We start from the raw sequence: 17,759 nt of genomic DNA, 5'->3' as shown, positions 1-17,759 counted from the left end.
CAGCGGGCATGGAATCACAAATAGCTGCAGCTATCTGTAGTTTCCACAGCTGTGAATATCAGAAAAGTAGCCACAAAAAAATGCTTTCTTTCCCGTAGCCCCTCACCAACTTCCCTCATCATCTGTGCCAGCTCCTCACCTCCTCTGCCCTCTTCCTTCCCCTCTCAACACACGCTGTTTCTGTGACGCTGTTAGCTTTGAGATGTCAGCTATTCGCGGATATAGCTGAGGTCACACAAGAGCTTTGAGTTGCAAACTCAGTCGCTAGACCCCCTCCAACTTCCAAATTTCACTTGGTGCCCTCTAGCCCCCGCCCCCTCTAGATTGTTAGCATTTGCATTTTATTTTCCCATAACCTATGCTATAGCATTGAGAATAAAAAAGATGGTGGTCGTTTCATTTCTAAAACCCCTGTTTTTGGCCATTTTCCCAAGTTATAGCTATATATTTTTGAGAAGAGGGCACCCCATTCTCTGTCAAATATTTTAAAAATCTACTGCACGGAATAACCCCAAACAACAAAAAGGCCTCTTTTTAATGCTTCATGCCCAATTTGTTTCAGACCTGGTCCAAATCCATCCAGCTGTTTGGGCTGCGTGGTCCGGCAAAACTTGACCTTCTTTGTCTATGGGAAAATGACTGGTAAGTAGTCTGCAACTTGGGAGAAAAAAACTTTTTTGTCTTCTTAATATCTTCTTTATTTTTTAACAAATCTTTACGAAACTTTTCAGTCTGGTTGGGACCACATATCCCTAACAAACTTCAGGATTTTCACCAAATCTGTTATTCAAATCAAAAGTTATTAATAATAGATTTATTTCGAGGTACCTATGGGAGTCTGACCCACCTTAAACTATAGGGCAGCTAATGTATAGACCAAGTTAAAGTATGTGCAGAGCTAGTACCTAAATAATCTTACCAATCAAACCCTTTCTAACGCCCCCACATTACAAAATGTAGTTGTCAGCTATGTTGAGCCCAGGTCCCATAAACATTACCTGAGGCTTTCTAAGATGAACCTTTAGATTGCATGATGTCATGCATTAAGTGTATCTTGCAATCAGCTTTTTAATGGCCTTATGTGTTTGAGCAGTGAGGACCACAGCATCCTCTTATAATAGAAGTGGTATTCTATGGCCCTCTATTGAAGTTGTTTTGGGGTCTTTTCCTTCTTTGTTGAGACACAATGTGTTACTGTATTAGTTTACTTGCAGTTCAATGTTAAAGAAATATTTGTTATGTACAATCTCAATTACATGTTTGGCTATATTCCTCCATAGCAGCTGTATTAGTTTTACTACACTTTTTTTCCATTATTTTCTTTGTCAGGGAGTAATTCAGGCATAGTTACATAAAGCCACCAGGCAAGGGAAAAAGAGTAGTAGGGTGAGGTTATGAGGAAATATTTCATATGATACTGAGTAACGAGTTGAATTGACTTTTTTAGCTACTCTTTGTAAAATGGCCCAACCAGACCCCTGTGAAATGACAACAGGAAGAAGCACACTAGATGTTACATTCCGATGTTACATCTATTAGTCCCGTCATAGCTGTTGAGGACATAATCGTCCTGAGAAGTGACAAGCCATGGATCTATGCATTTGCACATTCTAATGTTAGCAATTGTTTCCAGCCCTTATTATTGGGTACATAGTCTCGTTGAGAAATGAGAAGCTGAGGGAGAGAAATAAACGATACACATGTGTACATTCTGATGTTAGAATTATCATTCCATTCATAGGTGTTGGGGACACAATCACAGAGAGGGCATTGGACGTGTCTCCCGAGCCAGCAGGTAATCCATGTAGCTGTCTAAACATATAGGGCCTCATTAGAAGTTTGGAGGTAGCCCTGCCGCCAAACTTCCGAAAATTTCCATTGTCTGCGAATGGTTAATTAACGGGACATTACGGCCCTGCCGGACCTGGCACTTGCCCATTTACAGGCACCAGAAAAAAGATGCTCCCCATTCCCATTCGGCCGGCACCAGCACCGTTAATAACAGTGCCAGTGCATCCACAGGCTGTGCTTGGGGGTGCCTTTCTGCTCGCCAGGTCCGATAAATAAATAGGTGGGTGTTTTTTGTTTTTCTTTCTCTGGCATGTCATAATCTTAGTTTTTGCTGCATTAATAACTAAGTTCATGTTACTACTTAAAGATGTGAATTTGGCAAATGCCTTCGTTATGTCTTGCAGAGTTGTAGATAGCAGTACTGCATTGTCTACAATCAATGCAATATTAACACATTCCTTGTTAATCAGTTTCACATCTGTCTGTCTCTGCCAAAATAATTTAGCAAGACCATTAAAAATAGAGTAAACAAGTACAGCGCCATTACACATCTTTTGTTTTACCCCCTTGATAACGGCAAAGGGCTCTGTCAATTTTCCCTGATGGCCCCACCTTATGGCAGCCGTATAATTAGTTTAAAGTGACTTAATACATTTAATCAGTTGGGGTGAAAGTCGAAGATCGTGCAGGGTTACCCACAATAACCTATGATCAACGTTATCGAAGGCTGCCTTTAGGTTAATAAAGACCATAAACTGAGTCATGTCTTTTTGTGCAGTATATTTATGTACAATTAGAGAGGGCCTAAAAGCCTGTTCTATGGTACCCACCCCCTTGCGAAAGCCTGCCTCTACATGGTGTTCTTAGATAAGCTTAAGTAGACAATTTGCTAATACCTTTACATATACCTTCCCAACAGGGACATAGGTCTGAAATTTGCTGGATCATGACTATTTCCCTTTTTAAATATATAGGAACGATGACTGATGAACGCCATTGGGGAAGGAGGTTAATGGTTTTTATTTATCAAATGAAATAACTTTATTTCTGACATAAACATGTCTACAGGGATACCGTCAGGACCATGTGGTTTTCAATTTTTTGGCTCTTAAGGACTGTTAATATCTCGTTGCCTGGAAAAACATGGGGGATTCGTAGAGTATCATAATTATGGGAAATAAGACATTTATGCTCACATGCGTGTCAATCTTCCAAAGGTTTCTTTGGTCGTGTCCTAGGTAGCTTTTTTTAAATCCTCCCATCTCGACTCAATCTCACCATCTTTCTTTGATTTTATCATACATTTATACTCGGATCTCTTTAATTTAACGAATTCTGCTTTATCCTTTGATTATGATTTAATAACATTCAATAGCGCTTTTCTAGCGAACCTACAGTCACTATCAAACTATGCCGGCATATCTCTTAATATGTCGAGATAGAAAGGGTTGTAAAAACCTCACTAAGTTATCATACAAAATATATTCCTGAGTTGCGAGTGCTCAATCATTACTCATAAATGGAGCCATCACTTCATTAATCTACCCTCATTTCTATATCTGTCTCCATTTAAAAAAGCAGATATTAATTGACCTAATAATACCCTCATATGGCATTATCTCTTTGCAGTCTTGTAATACATAGTTTAGTGTACCAGCCCATGCATTATGTATTTGTTTATTTATTTATTTATTTATTTATTTGTATATAGTACTTAAACTTTTACTCATTTTACCAATGCATTAAGGTCACTGTCCATTCCAAAACAGACCAGGCACTTACCATCCGCCAATTCCCTATATAAATTAAACAATCATGGATTAGACTAGAGCCATTCAGATCCTCCTTGTATGCTGATCTAACTGGAAAGTCACCCACATATACACCCATTCAATGCTCTGAAACCTCTTTTTGCAAAGCACACGTTTATAATGTTAATTTTACTATGATCTACTTGATCGACTAAGTATCAGTCATCAGATCCTATTACACGCAAAGGGGCAAAGTTGTGCAATAGACTGAGTACTGCTGTCCTATTCAGCGGGGGAGCATATCCATTAGATGGTAAGGCTTGTAGCTGTACTACCTTTAGTGAGTTATCAGTTTGTGGTCGTTCATTCTCTTTGGATGCATTAACTTCGGAGGCTTGCACATTCTTTTTTGTGGCAGCCCATAAATCTGTCATGCATCCCTGTATAATTGTCTCATCTTTTTTGTTATCTTAGTTATATTATTCCCCTACACTCCGGGATGCTTGATGTGACCACATCATCATTTAATACAGTTATTTCTTCCTAGACCTCTGCGGGGTCACTTCACTATTTATACCCTCGACACCTCTAGTTGGAATGACAGATATTACAGGTACGCCGGTCAATACATGTATCGGTGTGTTCATTTTCTGCTTGACTCTTGGTATTTAGCACACATCACCGACAGTGATGCCACTTTCTTTTTCATATTGTGTGTGCTAACTTAATTCTTTTAGTGCTTTGAGTATGACTCTTCCTAAGCTCACATTGAACACCAAATTCAGTTTTAGGAGCCAGAGACAAAATTCATAAAATACAATGCATGTTTTGTAAATAGTTGCCATAGGTTTATACTTCAAAGTATCTGTTTTTTGTTGTAGGGCTGCACGGGAAACAGCTGATTAGGTCATTTAGTCTGTGACATAGATATGCTATCTAGTGAGTACTTTTGGCAAATAAGTTTGGCAAACTCATACATTTCCCTGGTTATTCCACTAGTTTCCCTTTGGGACAGGTTGAGACTCCAATTGTTGCAAGCTCAGGATTATTGAGCATCTATCTTATAAGGGTATGGTAAGAGTTTTATTAAATGTAATTACTAATATCAGAATAGAAGAATTTATCAAAACGTACAATTAATTTTGTATAACTTTCTTTTTGTTGTTATCTTTTCATGCCGTTTACACCTATGTGTTCTTTGATATCATTTAAGGTTTGCTTTAAAACAATCATAACAAATATAAAAGGTAATATTAATGTGAGGTCTGCGGGCATACAATGGGTAGTAATGGCATATTGTAACAGGTGATATGGTAATATAATTGTCTACTGTGCAACCAGTGTTTGGATCAGACATGCAGCAAACGTTCTCGGGCTCGCAGCAAATGCATGCTCAATGCACCCACCAGTCATTTTTCCCTCACACATCTCGCAACTTCCCTCTACTCTGACCGTCCATCCAAACTCTCTCCAGTCCCCATGTACCTGAGGCTCATGCGGTAGCCACGTATCCACGACCCTACTCGACTAACCACCTGTCTATGGATACCATGGAAAATGAAGAAAGGCTTTTATGGTGGCTATGCTAGGTGAGGATGTAGTTGTGAGAAAGAACGGGTCACAGGTTAATTTGGCACAACCCATTATTTCTCATAAAGTCGTTGCTCCTAGCACGCCATGGATTGGCCTTTTGGCGTTAAAAGCAATAAACAACGATTTTGGGGACTGAACTTGGTGGTAAAGGCACCGTGGACCGACAATTAACTTGGTTCCTGGGCATTCATTCGCCTGGATAAGTGTTTATTATTAAATTGTGATCTTCGAACTGTGACCCTGAATCAATTCCAGCCTATGACCTTCAAGGGGCATTCATATCTTTGCAGTCGATGCTCTTGCTACTGAGTTGCAATATTGCTTTGTATGTTAATTTGAATAGGTCACCTAGTGATGTTCTGCAATGTCACCATTACTCTGACCCCAATATTCAAGAGATTGGGCCTCATTATGAGACCGGTGGCAGCCATGCCCGTAAAACCAGCACAGCTGCCGCCGGTATAATTTTTTTTCCGGCACCTGGGAATGGGCAATTACCGGGTCATTACAGCCTGCCGGACCCAGTAATTGCCCATTCCCAGGTGCCGGAAAAAATGCTCCCCATTCCCATTCAAGCCCCATAGGGTTCAATGGGAATGGGGAGGCCAGATGAACCGGCACCATTCAGGAATGGTGCATCTGACGTTGTCTGATTGAGGGTGCCAGTCTGCCCATCAGATCAGACCTGGCAGGGCAAAAATGCAATCAGGAGAAGAACTAGTAGTTTGCCAGTCCGGTAGCAACGGTACTGGCAAGCTTACCGGTACCATTGTTACTGGACCAGCAAACTTATAATGAGGCCCATTATAGGAATGGGGAGAGTGATGAGGGGGAGGGAGGCAGCATGAGGGAATTCATTCTGGACTAACTGTACTTGTGTAGGGGGTGTCATTTCACCAAAAACAAAAAGGACTTTTTAAGAAAATATGACCTTCCTATGGTGCATTTTCAAGTGCCTCTTTTAGTAATCTGGATCTAGCCTGACTTATCATGTGAGATTTGTAGAGTGCACCTCTTACATTTACACCACCTCATGGAAATTGCAAAGAGCGGCGGTAGCAGGCATCTGGGATCTATGCATTGGCAACCTTGCAGCATTATTGTTATCAGTTTGATGTATTGCACAAACCATAATTCGTACAATGAAATCCATCAAAAAATGGATCAAAATATAGTCTGGAGAGAGCCCGACCTTGATCAGATCTTACTCTGTTGGGAATTCTAGGCATGCGTCTAAAAAGTATATACCTTTGTATGTACTCACGTAATCACTTTTATGCAAAGAAAGAAAAGTGGCAGTTTCAAAACAAAAGTGTGAGCTGTGGTTTGCACACAGCATCTGAAAAATGAAATGTGCAATGTTTGCAGACATTTACAATAAAAAGTATATGTTCAACATTATTTGCCAAACCACGACAAGGAATTCAGCAAGCATTTATTAAAATGGAGAACTGTCCAATCTGAGATGAAAAGCACAGCATGTCAAAGTGAAATGAAAAAACACATGTTGCTTTGCATTCGGTCTGTTCCGATTTACAGGACTGAAAATCCAATTTGAATAAAGAAACACACAGACACAGTAAAGATATGTCTTTGTCAAAGGACTTTGATGACAAAGACAAAATTATAATGTTGCTCCTATTTTGGTGACAATTGCAACATGGAAAAAAAGTAACTTGAAAGCTGAATTTTTTGAATGAGATCAAGCTAGGCCTGAAAAACTAGCCTTCCATCCCCCCAACAACCTACAGGAAGGGGGATGCCTTGCATTCCCAAGAAATTAAACTCTTGGCTTTTGAAGCAGGACCATTGTCACGCCTCTCCGAAGGCGTTGGTCCTTGTGGCATCGATGGACCTTGGGATGGCGGGTGTCGGCCATTTTTACTGGCAAGATAGCCGCCGCAACCAAAGATGCGGGTCTAGATGTTGCATGCCTCAGTATCCAGGAAGTACCATCCCCCTACCCGAGAGAAGGTTTATCTGTTCCTGTGAACGACGCACGGATGCGTTGCTACTCCTCTACAACAACGCTCCGTGAGTTCGCATCTAGGATCTTCCTGATACATCTTGCATATTACTACCCTTTCTGCATCTTAAACAATCTTTATCCTATCTCGATTTCAGTGCCTACCATATCACGTCTCTGTTTCCCGACTCACTGGACTCCAACACTTTCTCGCTCCAAACGGCTCACCGGTTCCTTTCTGGAACACGGTAAACTACATTCAGGCTCTCCGAGATCCTCACCTTCTGAACGTCTCCCTACTCAATTACCTTCTCCCTTTTTACATCTACAGAAATACGCGACACGGGTACTGCACCCGTTCGCTCCAAACCCTTCACAACTGAATCAACTCCAAGCTCCGCCCTTCTTTCTATCCAGGTAAAAGATTCTGCCGTGGCCTCGACCCGATTCTATCCAGTCCTCATACTCATTCTAATCTCACTAATTCATGCTACCCTAGGGATTCTCTTGAAGTTTCCGGCTGGCACCTTTTCTCGCATTCCACTCCTGTTTAAGGGTAATTCGAATCATAATCTCTTACATTTCCCCCTCTCACCTACCTGCAAGTACTTACCATTTTCTTTCCTTTTTAAGACCACCAGTCTCCGGACTTCACCTGAATCTCCGCTGCATTGACGACTACTTTCCCGCAGCCGTCGACACAGGGTTTTCTTCCCCAGAGGGTTTCCCTGGGATCTCTTCTCCTCTCTGGTTTTCTAGTGGGGAGAAGGGGTATCTGGGAGGCCTTTCGCATTTGTCCCCCCTGTTGGAACAAGCAGATTCCTCCCCACTACTGGAAGGTCGCAGTCACAAGGAGAGGAAGAGCGGTACCGGTTAGTCTTTGGGATAAACTGCCAGTTATTAAAGTGTTTAATTTTTCCTGTGAATTATCACCGGCATTACAGTTAGCAACGCCCAAGATTTGAAACTATCCTGATTATATCAGGAGGTTCAGCAGGTTATCTCAGGGGTTCAGTGTTACATATTACAGGAGAATATGGACCCGGCCCAACAACAGCAATTGGTTACAGCGGTGCAAGCACTGACTGCTGAAGTTAAGGCGTTAAAACAGGAGAATGCTTTTCTCCGACAACAGGTGGGGAGAGTCCCTAGTTGTTCCGAGATACCTCCAGGCCCAATTCCGGGGGTTTGTACGATGGTAATCCACATAAACTCAAGGCCTTTATTGAGGCTTGTACAGTTCAATTTTCGTTCAAGACTGCCTTTTTTCAGAACGACCGTGATAAGGTAGGACACATGATTACAAATCTAACCGGTCCTGCTTTAGCATGGGCAACACCACTTGTTACCACTAATAATGCTTTATTAGATTCCTACCCCACTTTTTTGAACAGCCTAAGAGCCATGTTCAGCCGCCAAGAGATCACAGTTTCAGCCCAAGAACAGTTATTAGATTTTAAACAAGGATCCAAAGATCTGCTGTCTTACATGACCACTTTCAAGCAGTTAGCAGCTGGCACCTCATGGGCTGATGATGCTCTAATCACTTTATTCCATAGGGGATTAAATGATGAATTAAAGGATGAGATCTCCCGAGTTCCTAGACCTCCAAATCTGGCAGAATTAATAACAATGGTGATGCAGATGGACTACCAGTTGCAAGAAAGATTAAGGGAACGACGTTGTGGCTGTCTTGTGAGACAGCCTGTTACTTACTCTCATAGCGCCGGGAGAACGCAGGCTGAAGAACCTATGCAAATAGGAACTACAAGAGACCGACTTACCCCTGAGGAGCGCAATAGACGTTGAGTCAAGGGGCTGTGTATGTACTGTGGTTCTAAAGAACACTCAGTTCAAGATTGCCCTCTCACCCCAGTCAAGAGACAGGGAAACGCCACTTCTCAACCGCAAGGGGAACCGCGGCTAGGGAGTCAGTAACAGGTTCCTCAACAGCTACTTTGCCATCACAAGTAACAGACATCCCAGATCTCACTATGATGGCCTTGCAAGTCAAAGTCAAATGGGGAGATTCAGACTCCATTCTGGTCACGGCCTTAATCGACTGTGGGGCTGCAGGGAATTCTATCATTACCTACTGGAAGACAACTCATAAAATCCTGTGATCTGTTAAAACCTTGGCAATACCAGTTGAGTCGGTGGATGGTAGTCCGCTAGTTTCAGGTCCCATAAAGGAACAAACAATACCATTGTTGATGAATATTTCTTCCCATCAAGAAACCATTGTATTTGATGTAATTCGTACGGCACACTACCCGGTGATTTTAGGATTACCTTGGATTTGAGCCCATAATACTTGCATCAATTGGAAGGCGGGCACTGTCTTCCTCGGTTCAGAACATTGTTTGACGCACTGTCTCTCAGACGGAGCTTTGGGGTTTCGTCCTACGATCTCTGTATTAGAAAAGTCTTGTTCTACCTCTATGTTGAGCAATATTCAAGAATTACCCCACAAATACAGGGAATTTCAGACAGTATTTTCCGATTCAGAATATGCAGAATTGCCCCCAAATCCTAGAGATGACTGTGCCTTGGAACTTGTTCCAGATGCAGCGATTCCTTTTGGTCGCATTTATGTTTTATCTAGGCGAGAACGAGAAGTCCTCAAGGAATACCTTCAAAAGAATCTATGCAATGGGCTGATTCAGGAATCCACCTCGCCAGCTGGAGCTTCCTTATTTTTTATCCCCAAGAAAGACTCTACGGAACTCAGACCGTGTATTGATTATCGGGGCTTGAATAAAATTACTACCCATGATCGTTATCCTATGCCCCTCATACCGGATATTCTTGAGGCCGTTAAAGGAGCTACCATCTTCACAAAACTAGGAGGGTAATTCATAGAATTTCGCAGAAAAGTGTTGCAAGCGGCTGGCGCAGAGTGTCCGCGTGCGATTGACTGCGCCAGGCACGTGCGCTAAAACCGATTTCCGCGCACAGCGTATTCATGGATTTCAGGCTTCCAAACCAGCCGTGGCGCAGAGAATCGCAGCGACCCTGCAGCAGCGCCAGTAACGCCCCCAAGAACGCCCTCGCGCAAGGAAAAGCCATCAAAATCGCTAAATCATCGCAAAGGGCTGCGCTAACCCTGGACCAGTTCACCGGGCTGGCAAACAGCAAACGCCAAGCGGGGAACGTGTATTGCAGGGGTGCGCGGGAAGTTCCACACGCGACTGGCCCCGTGCAAGCAGGGTACGTGAATTTCAGGGGTGCGCGGGAAGTTGCACACGCGATTTCAGCAGGGTACGTGTATTTCAGGGGTGCGCGGCAAGTTCCACACGCGATTTCTGCAGGGTACGTGCATTTCAGGGGTGCGCGGGAAGTTCCACACGCGAATGGGCCAGTGCGAGCAGGGTACGTGTATTACATGGGTGCGCGGGAAGTTCCACACGCGATTCCATCAGGGTACGTGTATTTCAGGGGTGCGCGGGAAGTTACACACGCGAATGGGCCAGTGCGAGCAGGGTACGTGTATTCCATGGGTGCGCGGGAAGTTCCACACGCGATTTCATCAGGGTACGTGTATTTCAGGGGTGCGCGGGAAGTTCCACATGCGATTGGCCCAGTGCGAGCAGGGTACGTGTATTTCAGGGGTGCGCTGGAAGTTCCACACGCGATAGTCCCAGTGCGAGCAGGGTACGTGTATTTCAGGGGTGCGCGGAAAGTTCCACACGTGATTGTCCCAGTGCGAGCAGGGTACGTGTATTTCAGGGGTGCGCAGGAAGTTGCACACGCGATACCAGCAGGGAATGTGTATTTCAGGGGTTCTGGGGAGTACTACATGTGAATTGGCCGTGTGGGTCCTCCCAGGTGTACGCTCCATAACCTCCACGGCCCCTGCAGGCAGCCCACACCACGGGGGACTACCCTGCACCCCTGCTCATGTCCCGCAGGCAGCCCATCCACCATGGGCATGCCCCCCAGCCAACCCACATGTCACCTTGCACTACTGATCAACAATGCATGTCTCCCACCACCCCCGCCCCCCAGCACTGTGGGGCACCTGCCAGCAGGCCCCCACCCATGTCTCGCACCACCCCCACCCCCCAGCCACCAGGGGCAGCCTCCACCAGGCCCCCACTCATGTCTCCCACCACCCCCACCCCCCAGCATCCAGGGTCACCCTCCACCAGGCACCCACTCATGTCTCCCACCACCCCCACCCCCCAGCCACCAGGGGCAGCCTCCACCAGGCCCCCACCCATGTCTCCCACCACCCCCACCCCCCAGCAGTGCAGGGGGAGCCTCCACCAGGCCCCCACTCATGTCTCCCACCAGCCCCAACCCCCAGCAGTGCAGGGGCAGCCTCCACCAGGCCCCCACTCATGTCTCCCACCACCCCCACCCCCCAGCAGTGCAGGGGCAGCCTCCACCAGGCCCCCACTCATGTCTCCCACCACCCCCACCCCCCAGCATCCAGGGTCACCCTCCACCAGGCCCCCACTCATGTCTCCTACCACCCCACCCCCCAGCAGTGCAGGGGCAGCCTCCACCAGGCCCCCACTCATGTCTCCCACCACCCCCACCCCCCAGCATCCAGGGTCACCCTCCACCAGGCACCCACTCATGTCTCCCACCACCCCCACCCCCCAGCCACCAGGGGCAGCCTCCACCAGGCCCCCAACCATGTCTCCCACCACCCCCACCCCCCAGCAGTGCAGGGGCAGCCTCCACCAGGCCCCCACTCATGTCTCCCACCACCCCCACCCCTCAGCCACCAGGGGCAGCCCCCACCAGGCCCCCACCCATGTCTCCCACCACCCCCACCCCCCAGCATCCAGGGTCACCCTCCACCAGGCCCCCACTCATGTCTTCCACCACCCCCACCCCCCAGCAGTGCAGGGTCACCCTCCACCAGGCCCCCACCCATGTCTCCCACCACCCCCACCCCCCAGCAGTGCAGGGGCAGCCTCCACCAGGCCCCCACTCATGTCTCCCACCACCCCCACCCCCCAGCATCCAGGGTCACCCTCCACCAGGCCCCCACTCATGTCTCCCACCACCCCCCCCCCAGCAGTGCAGGGGCAGCCTCCACCAGGCCCCCACTCATGTCTACCACCACCCCACCCCCCAGCATCCAGGGTCACCCTCCACCAGGCACCCACTCATGTCTCCCACCACCCCCACCCCCCAGCCACCAGGGGCAGCCTCCACCAGGCCCCCACCCATGTCTCCCACCACCCCCACCCCCCAGCAGTGCAGGGGCAGCCTCCACCAGGCCCCCACTCATGTCTCCCATCACCCCCACCCCCCAGCCACCAGGGGCAGCCCCCACCAGGCCCCCAACCATGTCTCCCACCACCCCCACCCCCCAGCATCCAGGGTCACCCTCCACCAGGCCCCCACTCATGTCTCCCACCACCCCCACCCCCCAGCAGTGCAGGGTCACCCTCCACCAGGCCCCCACCCATGTCTCCCACCACCCCCACCCCCCAGCCGTGCAGGGGCAGCCTCCACCAGGCCCCCACTCATGTCTCCCACCACCCCCACCCCCCAGCAGTGCAGGAGCAGCCTCCACCAGGCCCCCACTCATGTCTCCCACCACCCCCACCCCCCAGCAGTGCAGGGGCAGCCTCCGCCAGGCCCCACTCATGTCTCCCACCACCCCCACCCCCCAGCATCCAGGGTCACCCTCCACCAGGCCCCCACTCATGTCTCCCACCACCCCCACACCCCAGCAGTGCAGGGGCAGCCTCCACCAGGCCCCCACTCATGTCTCCCACAACCCCCACCCCCCAGCAGTGCAGGGGCAGCCTCCACCCGGCCCCCACTCATGTCTCCCACCACCCCCACCCCCCAGCAGTGCAGGGGCAGCTCCCACCAGGCCCCCACCCATGTCTCCCACCACCCCCACCCCCCAGCAGTGCAGGGGCAGCCTCCACCAGGCCCACACTCATGTCTCCCACCACCCCCACCCCCCAGCAGTGCAGGGGCAGCCTCCACCAGGCCCCCACTCATGTATCCCACCACCCCCACCCCCCAGCAGTGCAGGGGCAGCCTCCACCAGGCCCCCACTCATGTCTCCCACCACCCCCACCCCCCAGCATCCAGGGTCACCCTCCACCAGGCCCCACTCATGTCTCCCACCACCCCCACCCCCCAGCAGTGCAGGGGCAGCCTCCACCAGGCCCTCACTCATGTCTCCCACCACCCCCACCCCCCAGCAGTGCAGGGGCAGCCTCCACCAGGCCCCCACTCATGTCTCCCACCACCCCCACCCCCCAGCAGTGCAGGGGCAGCCTCCACCAGGCCCCAACTCATGTCTCCCACCACCCCCACCCCCCAGCCACCAGGGGCAGCCTCCAGCAGGCCCCCACTCATGTCCCCCTGCACCCCCCGCATCCAGGGTCACCCTCCACCAGGCACCCACTCATGTCTCCCACCACCCCCACCCCCCAGCAGTGCAGGGGCAGCCTCCACCAGGCCCCCACTCATGTCTCACACCACCCCCACCCCCCAGCATCCAGGGTCACCCTCCACCAGGCCCCCACTCATGTCCCCCTGCACCCCCACCCCCCAGCAGGGCAGGGGCACCCTCCACCAGGCCCCCACTCATGTCTCCCACCACCCCCACCCCCCTGCCACCATGCGCAGCCCCCACCAGGCCCCCACTCATGTCTCCCACCACCCCCACCCCCCAGCAGTGCAGGGGCAGCCTCCACCAGGCCCCCACTCATGTCTCCCACCACCCCCACCCCCCAGCAGTGCAGGGGCAGCCTCCACCAGGCCCCCACTCATGTCTCCCACCACCCCTACCCCCCAGCAGTGCAGGGGCAGCCTCCACCAGGCCCCCACTCATGTCTCCCACCACCCCCACCCCCAAGCAGTGCAGGGGCAGCCTCCACCAGGCCCCAACTCATGTCTCCCACCACCCCCACCCCCAGCCACCAGGGGCAGCCTCCAGCAGGCCCCCACTCATGTCTCCCTGCACCCCCACCCCCCAGCATCCAGGGTCACCCTCCACCAGGCACCCACTCATGTCTCCCACCACCCCCACCCCCAAGCAGTGCAGGGGCAGCCTCCACCAGGCCCCAACTCATGTCTCCCACCACCCCCACCCCCCAGCCACCAGGGGCAGCCTCCAGCAGGCCCCCACTCATGTCCCCCTGCACCCCCACCCCCCAGCATCCAGGGTCACCCTCCACCAGGCACCCACTCATGTCTCCCACCACCCCCACCCCCCAGCAGTGCAGGGGCAGCCTCCACCAGGCCCCCACTCATGTCTCACACCACCCCCACCCCCCAGCATCCAGGGTCACCCTCCACCATGCCCCCACCCATGTCCCCCTGCTCCCCCACCCCCCAGCAGTGCAGGGGCACCCTCCACCAGGCCCTCACTCATGTCTCCCACCACCCCCACCCCCCAGCAGTGCAGGGGCAGCCTCCACCAGGCCCCCACTCATGTCTCCCACCACCCCCACCCCCCAGCAGTGCAGGGGCAGCCTCCACCAGGCCCCCACTCATGTCTCCCACCACCCCCACCCCCCAGCAGTGCAGGGGCAGCCTCCACCAGGCCCCCACTCATGTCTCCCACCACCCCCACCCCCAAGCAGTGCAGGGGCAGCCTCCACCAGGCCCCAACTCATGTCTCCCACCACCCGCACCCCCCAGCCACCAGGGGCAGCCTCCAGCAGGCCCCCACTCATGTCCCCCTGCACCCCCACCCCCCAGCATCCAGGGTCACCCTCCACCAGGCACCCACTCATGTCTCCCACCACCCCCACTCCCCAGCAGTGCAGGGGCAGCCTCCACCAGGCCCCCACTCATGTCTCACACCACCCCCACCCCCCAGCATCCAGGGTCACCCTCCACCAGGCCCCCACTCATGTCCCCCTGCACCCCCACCCCCCAGCAGTGCAGGGGCACCCTCCACCAGGCCCCCACTCATGTCTCCCACCACCCCCACCCCCCAGCCACCAGGGGCAGCCCCCACCAGGCCCCCACTCATGTCCCCCTGCACCCCCACCCCCCAGCAGTGCAGGGGCACCCTCCACCAGGCCCCCACTCATGTCTCCCACCACCCCCATCCCCCTGCCACCATGGGCAGCCCCCACCAGGCCCCCACTCATGTCTCCCACCACCCCCACCCCCCAGCAGTGCAGGGGCAGCCTCCACCAGGCCCCCACTCATGTCTCCCACCACCCCCACACCCCAGCAGTGCAGGGGCAGCCTCCACCAGGCCCCCACTCATGTCTCCCACCACCCCCACCCCCCAGCAGTGCAGGGGCAGCCTCCACCAGGCCCCCACTCATGTCTCCCACCACCCCCACCCCCCAGCAGTGCAGGGGCAGCCTCCACCAGGCCCCCACTCATGTCTACCACCACCCCCACCCCCCAGCATCCAGGGTCACCCTCCACCAGGCACCCACTCATGTCTCCCACCACCCCCACCCCCCAGCCACCAGGGGCAGCCTCCACCAGGCCCCCACCCATGTCTCCCACCACCCCCACCCCCCAGCAGTGCAGGGGCAGCCTCCACCAGGCCCCCACTCATGTCTCCCACCACCCCCACCCCCCAGCCACCATGGGCAGCCCCCACCAGGCCCCCACCCATGTCTCCCACCACCCCCACCCCCTAGCCGTGCAGGGGCAGCCTCCACCAGGCCCCCACTCATGTCTCCCACCACCCCCACCCCCCAGCAGTGCAGAGGCAGCCTCCACCAGGCCCCCACTCATGTCTCACACCACCCCCACCCCCCAGCAGTGCAAGGGCAGCCTCCAGCAGGCCCCCACTCATGTCCCCCTGCACCCCCACCCCCCAGCATCCTGGGTCACCCTCCACCAGGCACCCACTCATGTCTCCCACCACCCCCACCCCCCCAGCCACCAGGGGCAGCCTCCAGCAGGCCCCCACTCATGTCCCCCTGCACCTCCACCCCCCAGCATCCAGGGTCACCCTCCACCAGGCACCCACTCATGTCTCCCACCAACCCCACCCCCCAGCAATGCAGGGGCAGCCTCCACCAGGCCCCCACTCATGTCTCACACCACCCCCACCCCCCAGCATTCAGGGTCACCCTCCACCAGGCCCCCACTCATGTCCCCCTGCACCCCCACCCCCCAGCAGTGCAGGGGCACCCTCCACCAGGCCCCCACTCATGTCTCCCACCACCCCCACCCCCCTGCCACCATGGGCAGCTCCCACCAGGCCCCCACTCATGTCTCCCACCACCCCCACCCCCCAGCAGTGCAGTGGCACCCTCCACCAGGCCCCCACTCATATCTCCCACCACCCCCACCCCCCTGCCACCATGGGCAGCCCCCACCAGGTCCCCACTCATGTCTCCCACCACCCCCACCCCCCAGCAGTGCAGGGGCAGCCTCCACCAGGCCCCCACTCATGTCTCCCACCACCCCCACCCCCCAGCAGTGCAGGGGCAGCCTCCACCAGGCCCCCACTCATGTCTCCCACCACCCCCCTCCCAGCAGTGCAGAGGCAGCCTCCACCAGGCCCCAACTCATGTCTCCCACCACCCCCACCCCCCAGCCACCAGGGGCAGCCCCCACCCGGCCCCCACCCATGTCTCCCACCACCCCCCAGCAGTGCAGGGGCAGCCTCCACCAGGCCCCCACTCATGTCTCCCACCACCCCCACCCCCCTGCCACCATGGGCAGCCCCCAGCAGGTCCTCCCAATCCCCAATCATGTGCGTAATGGTCAGCCTCCACAGCCAAAAAGCCCTACCAAGTAACCCATTCACCCACATGGAAATGGAAATCACATGTTACACCCCCAATGTTCATGAAGCTAATGAACCCATGTCCGTCACACACAATGGTTGCAATTGAATGGCAAAACACACAACATGACATGCATGAAACCAATGAGATGATACCACACAGTGAAGTATGGAAACAAAATTGTATTGAAAAAAATAAAGAATGCTAAAGAAAGAAAACAAACTACAATGTGAATGAGAAAAAAAGCTGCATGTCCGTATAAAAACACAAAACTGCAAATCAGAATCCAAAAAAATTTTGTCCAAAGTCAAATGTAAAAAAATCTCCATGCAATAAAGAACTATGTACAAAACTACCAAGGGTCCATGAGCCCAACTGAACAAAGGAAACCTACTAAAAAACCTACCTAAAAATCAACTATATACAAAAAGTGGAGCAGTGTCCGTCGACTCCAAATCATAATAAGAAAGAAAGGAAACCTAAAACTAAAGAACTATATACAAAGGCGGCGGCCAAGTCCAGTGGCTCACTATGTGGTGTCCCGGGCCAGGGTATCATCGAACTCCTGTTCGATGTCCCGGAGGCGGTCCAGTTCCATGGCCCCGAGGGTCCGCAGGGACGACGCCGTGTCCTCCTCCAACCCCCTGCGGATTGCCTCGAGGCACTCGGCCCGCCTCAGGGCCCTCCGCATGGAGTTCTCCGCCCTGACCATTGTGAGCCGCGCCTCTTCCGCCCGCCGCCGCTCCCCACCTATGGCGTGGCCCAACCGCTGCCACACGGAAGACACTCTCTGTCCTGGGTCCCCCTGCCCTCCGGCCGATGCCTGCCCCTCCGATGTCGAAAGCCCCGTGCCTTCATGTCTCCCACCATGTTGCTGCTGCTGCTGCTCTGCCTCTGCCCGTGCACTGCCTCCTGCTGCCTGCACATCCTCCGCCGGCTGGGGTGCAGTTGTTGATGTGG

The sequence above is a fragment of the Ambystoma mexicanum genome, chromosome 1q (genome assembly GCF_040938575.1).
Source record: "Ambystoma mexicanum isolate Mex_15411 chromosome 1q, UKY_AmexF1_1, whole genome shotgun sequence".
NCBI classification, from domain to species: Eukaryota; Metazoa; Chordata; class Amphibia; order Caudata; family Ambystomatidae; genus Ambystoma; species Ambystoma mexicanum.
This window is presented reverse-complemented; position numbering follows the sequence as displayed.